Source organism: Panthera uncia, assembly GCF_023721935.1.
Source record: "Panthera uncia isolate 11264 chromosome A3 unlocalized genomic scaffold, Puncia_PCG_1.0 HiC_scaffold_12, whole genome shotgun sequence".
In the NCBI taxonomy this organism is placed as follows: Eukaryota; Metazoa; Chordata; class Mammalia; order Carnivora; family Felidae; genus Panthera; species Panthera uncia.
The window spans coordinates 36,965,195-36,972,877 of NW_026057579.1; the positions used below are offsets into that span (position 1 = coordinate 36,965,195).

Sequence of the window (7,683 nt, forward strand, 5' to 3'; positions counted from 1 at the left end):
CCCAGACAGTAGGTGTGCAGGTGTCACTCGAGGACTTGAGATAGTAAAGCAGCTGGAGGGATTTGCGAGTGGGAAGGACCGCTGTTGTCACCGAGAGAAACACAGACGGAAGAGCAGGGACCCCTCCCCGCCAGAAACTCAGGGTCTTCAAGTAAACGCATTTTTCTTTCCTCTGCCACCCGCGGAGTCAGTTATCCGGACCAGCAACCAGTGCAGCGTGGGTAGTTCATATTTTTCATTAGCACCACATTCTTCGAGAACCTGAGACTCTACCATTGTCTTGCAGGCACTTGTTCACGTCAGGAAGTTAAGACGGACAACATGACCAAGTGGCCACAGGCACGGCGGGACAGATGCACCTGTCTCGTATTTGGATAGAAAATATGGCTCCCGGAGTAGTCTCCTCACTGCAGTACGTGTCCACCCCACCCCATCCCAGCTGCCACGTGTACACCCGCGTAACCCGGATCCAGGTGGTGGCGGCAGCACCCCGGCTGTCAGCATCCATGCTGCTGCCCCACCTGCTGTACTTGCTGCACAAAGTGACTTTTTGCCTGAGATATTTGACCACCAGCACCTATTTTATCCTGTTATGCAGTGGTGGGTGTGTGTGTGTGTTCTTTTTTTTCAATTTTTAATGTTTATTTTTGAGAGAGAGACAGAGAGACAGAGCATGAGCAGGGGAGGGGCAGAGAGAGAGGGAGACACAGAATCCGAGGCAGGCTCCGGGCTCTGAGCTGTCAGCCCAGAGCCCCACATGGGGCTCGAACTCATGGACCCTGAGATCATGACCTGCGTGGAAACCAAGAGTAGGTCACTTAACCAACTGAGCCACCCAGGCGCCCCAATTTTTATCAATTTCAAAGATTAAAGAAGAGGCATAAAAGATGAGGACTTAGCTTAATCTGTCATGAGTTAAGTCAACAGACATTTATTGTCTGCCTTCTATGGACAATGACTGTTATTTAGACCAGTAGTTAGTTCTCAAGCTAGCGCCCAAAGAACATTTGAGAATTTGGGGGATTTTGTTGTTGTTGCTGTTGTCATAATGGGGGGGGGGGGGGGGATGCTCTTGGCACCTGGTAGGTAGAGGCCAGGGATGCTGTTAAACATCCTATCAGTACACAGGACGGCCCCACGGCCAAGAGTCACCTGACCACCAAGTCAACAGTGCTGAGGTCGAGAAACCCGGGGAACCACCAGTCACACCGCCAGCCACCATGAGTCACTGGCCTTTGCCCTTTAAAAACGCAGATGTTCAACAGTCATCAACTTAGGGCATCATCCTGGAGGGAAATTCAAAGCGACTCATTCCATCCACGATTTGGCCTCTTACCGCTCAACATACTTTCATGACATTGTCCCGCTAGGGAGAGAAAAGGGTTCAAGGTCTGTCAGAAACTGTGGGTGGTATAAATGTGCACAGAGCAAGTCATCCTCAGCATCAGGGACTATAAGCCCACATTATCAAGGCGATAGATATTATATTGTACCGAATTCCATCTCCACAGGTATGCATCCAAGGATTAATTACATCCCAATGAGATAAGGGAGTTATTCCTGATTTATAGATGAAGAATGTTACAGTTAAGTGACTTGCCCAAGGTTTTTCCAGGGATGTGATTTAGGTTCTGAAGTTTCAAAACACAAAAGGCACAGAGCAAAGCATCAGCAGACACTAGTTTGTGATCGTAAATGGCACATGCCAGTCAATGCTTAGGAAAAACGTGTGCATATATTTTCTTTGGCTTTATTATCCATATAAATCCCAGCTTCTGCTCTGCAGGATTTTACCTGAGAGATTATTTCTCATGTGTCTTCCTCTACCCTTTCGAGCACGCCGTTATCAGTCAGCGGGGGTGGCCACAGCAAAACACCGCACACTGGGAATTTGAACAACAGTTTCTTACTTACCTTCTTCCGTTTATGGGTGCTAGAAGTCCAAGATCAAGGGGCCAGCGACTCTCTTCCTGATGAGGGCCTTCGCCCCAGCTTATGGGGGCCACCTTCTCACTGAGAGGGAAAGCAAGCTTTCTGAAGGCCACTCATCCCACATGGGGGGTGGGGGCCCACCCTCATGACCTCATCTGAACCTAATCACCTCCCAAAGCCTGCACCTCCAACTGCCATCACACTGGGGGATGAGAGCTTCAACATACGAATCTGGGGAGGGGGGACACAATTCAATTCACAGCATGGATCATTTGATGCTGGAAACTGAAGTTTCCTCTTCTGAACAACCGGGCAAGGTAGACTAAAAAGCAGGCAGAAGAACAACAAGAAAAGACTAGACTTTGAGCTAAGAGGCATAAATAGTTCAACCTCAAAAACCATCATTTCCACTTTTTAAGATGGTGGACATTTTCTCCCAGCTAACGTGATTGAGCCTTCTGTGCTTTTTGGTAATGGGCAAAGGCAGTTAGTGTGTACGGGTAGAATGACTTATTTATTTGAACAATTCACTGCTCTCTCGAGAAAAAAAAAAATGCAATATTTCTACGTGAGATCCCCACAAACCTTGCCAGGTATGGGGTGGGATTTTGTGTGTGTGACAGGCTGTGTTGTCAGATCAGACAGAAGCCCAAGGCATCATGAGCGGCATTGTTTATTCTGTGTGTCTTCAGATCCTGTGAACCCTGCCTTTGTCTGTGTGAAGCAGACCAGTTCACCTACCCCTCCTGCTCACGCGGGTGGGTCCTCAACATCCCTGGCTTCTCTGGCCCCCAGCCACCCTGCCTGGTATCCCCCTTCCATCCTTGCTGTACGCAAAGTGCTTTCCCTCATCCTGCCCTGCCCGTAAGTGGTCTCCCCTCTTTCTGAAAGTTTGCCTCTGCAGCCATGACCTTTCACCTTCCTCTGGCCTTTTGAATTCGGCTGAGTTCTGCCTCGGTCTTTTTATTTCTTTGTTTTGGGAGAGAGACAGCAGGCGAAGGGCAGAGAGAGAGGGAGAGAGAGAATCCCAAGCAGGTGCGGGCTGGAGCCCGATGCAGGGCTCGAACTCATGAACCACGAGATCATGACCTGAGCCGAAATCAAGAGTCAGACACCTAACTGACTGAGCCCCCCACCCAGGCATCTGTCTCTGTCATGTTGTAACTGTAGCTTCCCTAACGGTTGCCACGTGATCCTGAGACAGAGAGATGAACTCTGTCTGTAACTCACAGTTATGTAGAACTCAGCTCTGTCACCTACGTCGGCCTGAGGAGTACAGAATTAAAGAGTTCTTTGCACCAAGCTGTATCTGCTCATGAAGATCTAAAGGGGTTTATTGTGCAGAAGGTATGTTTTCGAGGCCTTACAAGATCCTCAGACGATGTCATATTTCACTTTAAATGAGTACAAGTCTACAACACTCAGCGGTCAGGATGGTTCAAGTTTACCATTCCGAGTGCTGCTGGTCCTTCATACTCCGCTGATACAACCGTTCAGAAAACAGTCTGAAGTTACAAGCTACGTGCAAGGTACCTTTTACTCATGACCAAACACCTTCATTCCTAGGTACACGCATAGATGCCCGCACCAGGGCCGTGTTATTAATCATACCCCCAAGCTGCAAACACAAATCCGTTGAGGGAATAAGTAAATCCGTACAGGCTCACGTACGGGGAGGCTATACAGCAGCATGAGGACAAGCTACCAATTCTAATGCAGGTGGATCCGGCCAACAATATGCTGAATGAAAGAACTCAGACATGAGAAGGGACTTACTGATGGTGTGTTTTATATCAAGTTCTAAAAACACTGGCAACATGAACCAAAAGTATCGAAGACACGTGCTTAGTTGGTAAAATTTTATGGAAAAGCCAGGGCCGTGACATCCATAAGAGGCTAGTTGTCGACTTTGCAGGAAGGAGACAAGGAAGGGTGTGGGTGACGGTCTGAGGCCCTCTGGAATGCTGGCCGTGGATGCCTCCTATCTGGGCTGTGGCTGTGTTATTGGGATCTGCACGGTGACAGCCGCTCAACTATTCCTGCACACTCGTCAGCGCCTTTCTGTGGTAGTGCTATAGCTTACTGGTTAAAGACTGGCGCGTTTATTTCATGCAGACTTTTGGGAAAAGTCAGGTTTTTCCTCCCTGTTTAGGCCAGTTTCTTTAAGCAGATGTACTGATTTTATTAATGAAAATAATGGCCCGCACGTGTGAGGACACCTTCCGTCTTCCAGAACACGTAGGCTCTTTGCTTTGAGTTCTGAATCCATCAGGCGACCCGGGTCTCTGCCCGACTGGCTCTCTGGCTCCACTGTCAGGCTGTGAGCCTTCCGGAAGGGGCTGAGGATTCATGACAGGAAGAGGCTCTTCTCCTACTAAGGCTGCCCCTGCCTCCTAACGGTCCTTCACTAAAAATGGTTGAAGAGAGGTCTGGAGTTTAGTTCACGGCCATACGCAAATGTCCACTTCTTCATTCCAATGGCTGTGCCAGGATAATATAAGATGTCGGCATTGGATGACACCGAGGGAGAGGCACATGAAAACCCCTGTACCATCTTGCCAGCTTCTGTGTCAAGCTAAAGAAATTCCAAAGTGCCAAGTGTATTACACGTCACATCTTCTCTTTCCTCTTAGCAAAGAAGACAGAGAGTCCTGGAGGAAAGGATTTAACCAATACTTCTTAAGTTCCCACAGAAGAGAGAGAATTGCAAGTCTTCAGAGAGAAAGAAAGAAAGAAAGAAAGAAAGAAAGAAAGAAGGTGGAAGGAAGGAAGGAAGGAAGGAAGGAAGGAGGAAGGAAGGAAGGAAGGAAGGAAGGAAGGAAGGAGGAAGGAAGAGAAAGAAAGAAAGGAGAAAGAAAGAAAGAAAGAAAGAAAGAAAGAAAGAAGAAAGGAGAAAGAAAGGAAGAAAGGAAGAAAGAAAGAGAAAAAGAAAGAAAGGAAGAAGGAAAAAAGGAAGGAAGGAAGGTGGAAGGAAGGAAGGAAGGAAGGAAGGAAGGAAGGAAGGAAAAGAAAGAAAGAAAGAGAAAGAAAGAAAGAAAGAAAGAAAGAAAGAAAGAAAGATGGAAGGAAGGAAGGAAGGAAGGGAGGGAGGAAGGAAGGAGGGAAGGAGCATTTACTTCCCGCGTCATCCTCCAAACGCACCCCCCCCCCCCCCCCCCCCCGCCCTCCCGGAGGGGGGGCGGCCACTGGTTGGTGGGACCGGAGGAAGCCCCGTGGGGGAGCGGCTCCCGCACGACCGGGTTCACTGTGCCAGCGTCTTCCCTGCAGCACACGCGCTCCTCTGCGCATGCCTGCCCTGCCGAGGAGACCTGCGGTTGGCTACGTCTTTAGTGACGCAGAGAATACCGGGGCGTGGGCAGCGCTGAATTATCCGAGCTCATCTGGGCCTGAGAGGAGCCGTGGGCTTCAGCTCAGCTTAGAAAGTAAAGTCAGTACTTTGATCCTCATCTTCATGTTCACGTTCACTTCTGCTTGTGCGCCCGGAAGTGAGTTCTGTTTCACGGGGGAGAGTTGAGTCTCAGTGCCGGGCTTATGTAAATTTGTTCATCTTTACCCGTCTCTGACTCCCTTGACCGGTTCCACGTTGCCAGCGTTTGGGCATTGAAAACCCAGACCGTGTATATTCTCATCCGGCTTCGGATGTAAAACAATAGGGAAAAGGAGATTTCCTGATATTTACGATAGGATTGTGATAACATAATTTGAGTTATGTTGTCTTCCAGCCCTGGTGGACAGTTTCCTAGATTGGCTTTTATAATGAGCGGCAGATGGATAGCTTATGATGCGATATGATATGACATGATAGATAAAATATAGTATCTCTGTTGCAAACACAGGATTTAGGAGAGTTCAAAATTAAGGGAAATAAGATAAAGTCATGGTGAACCTTTGGAAGGCTGTGTGTGTATGTCTTTGTTTGCTAATGATGCAGTAAAGATAGCACACTAAGGACTTCTAAAGTATATTTTATACTTTTTAAATAAATATTAATACGTGCTATACTGTTAATGCCCATTAAGCATTTTTTCCCTTAAACTTATTTTAGCTATCCCATTCCCTGAAATTTCAGCGGGATGACCGTGAAGTCATTTTTCTTTGTTGAAACTGATAACAGAAGATCAGAGACATTTTTCTTTGTGTGGCCGGCCGTCTAAAGGTTTGATGTAATCTATGCTATTACTCCTGAATTTCGTGGTTTCCCCTCCCACATTATGCCTCCTGGACTTACGAGTGACTCCCCTGTACCTTTGCCTGCTCATCCGGGCCAGGCCCCGCCCCCCGGGCCACACTGTCCCAGCCACGGGGTCGGGGCGGGGGGGGGGGGGGGGGGGGGGCGTTGTCTGAGCTGCTCTGCTTCCAGAGGTATCATTTTCTGCTCCCCATAAAATTCAGAATTCAGGACTAATGTTCTTTCTTCGTTCGTATCGAGGCTTGGACACAAAGAGACACACAGACAGGTGGACGGGTACATCGATGGGTAGATTTAAAATCTTGAGGCTTTCTCTGCATCTTTGGTGATTCCCATTTCATTAATTTCTTCTTCTTTATTTTACACTCCTCTAGATGTTTTTATTTTGGAGAGACCACGAGCTATGGAGGGACAGAGAGCGGGGGCGGACAGAGGCTCTGAAGTGGATTCTGTGCCGACGGCAGATACCCCCCACACGGGGCTCCAACTCACGAACCATGAGATCATGACCTGAGCTGAAGTCAGATGCTTAACCAGCTGAGCCACCCAGGTGCCCCTCTTTCATTTTTTCTGATTAACAGCCCCCCAGTGACTAAACATTTATGCATAATGAAACAGAAAGGACACGTTTGACCAGAAGTCACTCACAAGGGAACAAGCTCTTGCGTGTCCGGGGCCACAGGAGGAAAATTACGAGCCGGCGAGACGGGCTTGCGTAACTCGATGAGACTCGGCTTTTCATGAGTTTACGATTCAGGTAATACTTGAGTGACTGATGCAGAAGCGCGGTCGGGAAGCGACGGTGAGAAACGCGTGCGTTCCAAACTGGTGCGTAGAGTGGTCAAGACCCGGTCACCGACATGACCCTGGACGAGGCATTCGCTGTCCTGAAGAAGAGAGCATCTGAATTGTTAAGAGGATTCTAAAAATCCATGAAATTACCCACCAATTTTCAAGAACTCAGCCCTTACTTTACCTTTGCTTATTTTATTTCAGTTTTACTACCCGCGAATAGCGCTCCTTAAAGAAACGGAAGAGCGCTTCGAAATTCTGCTGTGGCCCGGGAGTCCTCTGTCTTAGCCTGACCGAATTCAGAGTCTCTTTCTGATTGCTGAGGTGTGGTCAGGATGAGGGGGGCTCCCTGAACCCTCCGTGTAGCATGCACGTGACACCCCCACATCACAGGCGAAAGCCAGGGTTCCAGGTGATTGACAACAATGTCTCTCTTACCAGGATAGACCATCATGCGTGTCTCCGTTTTTACCTTTATGACCCCAAGTGCGGTCTCTACCCCTCCCCACCACAGAGGTGTGTGTTTTGCCACATCATCCCAGGAATGGAGCCCTGCGTTTACCGTCTGTGTTTTGGATCGGCGTGCCCCTTCAGATGTCGGCAATGCCATAAAATTTGCTTATCCCGCTCGGCCATGTTGAAACTGACTTCAAATCCCCTGTCACCGGAAAAACACCGAATACGGCCGGTTCCCTCTCTGCAAGGTGTGCAGGGAACGGGGAGAAGGTCGAAAGGTGGGCTAAATCCATGCATTTGGTAAAACATTTGTC

General features: G+C 48.6%; 1 long non-coding RNA gene across 1 annotated transcript; it reads right to left on the minus strand.

The window, feature by feature from the left end:
- Nucleotides 1–3,701: 3,701 nt before the first annotated feature.
- LOC125937718 (uncharacterized) lies at nt 3,702–5,091 on the minus strand. Its single transcript, XR_007462481.1, has 2 exons — nt 5,049–5,091; nt 3,702–4,583 (listed from the first exon to the last, which is right to left on the minus strand). It is a non-coding gene; the product is annotated as an uncharacterized LOC125937718 (long non-coding RNA).
- Nucleotides 5,092–7,683: the final 2,592 nt, after the last annotated feature.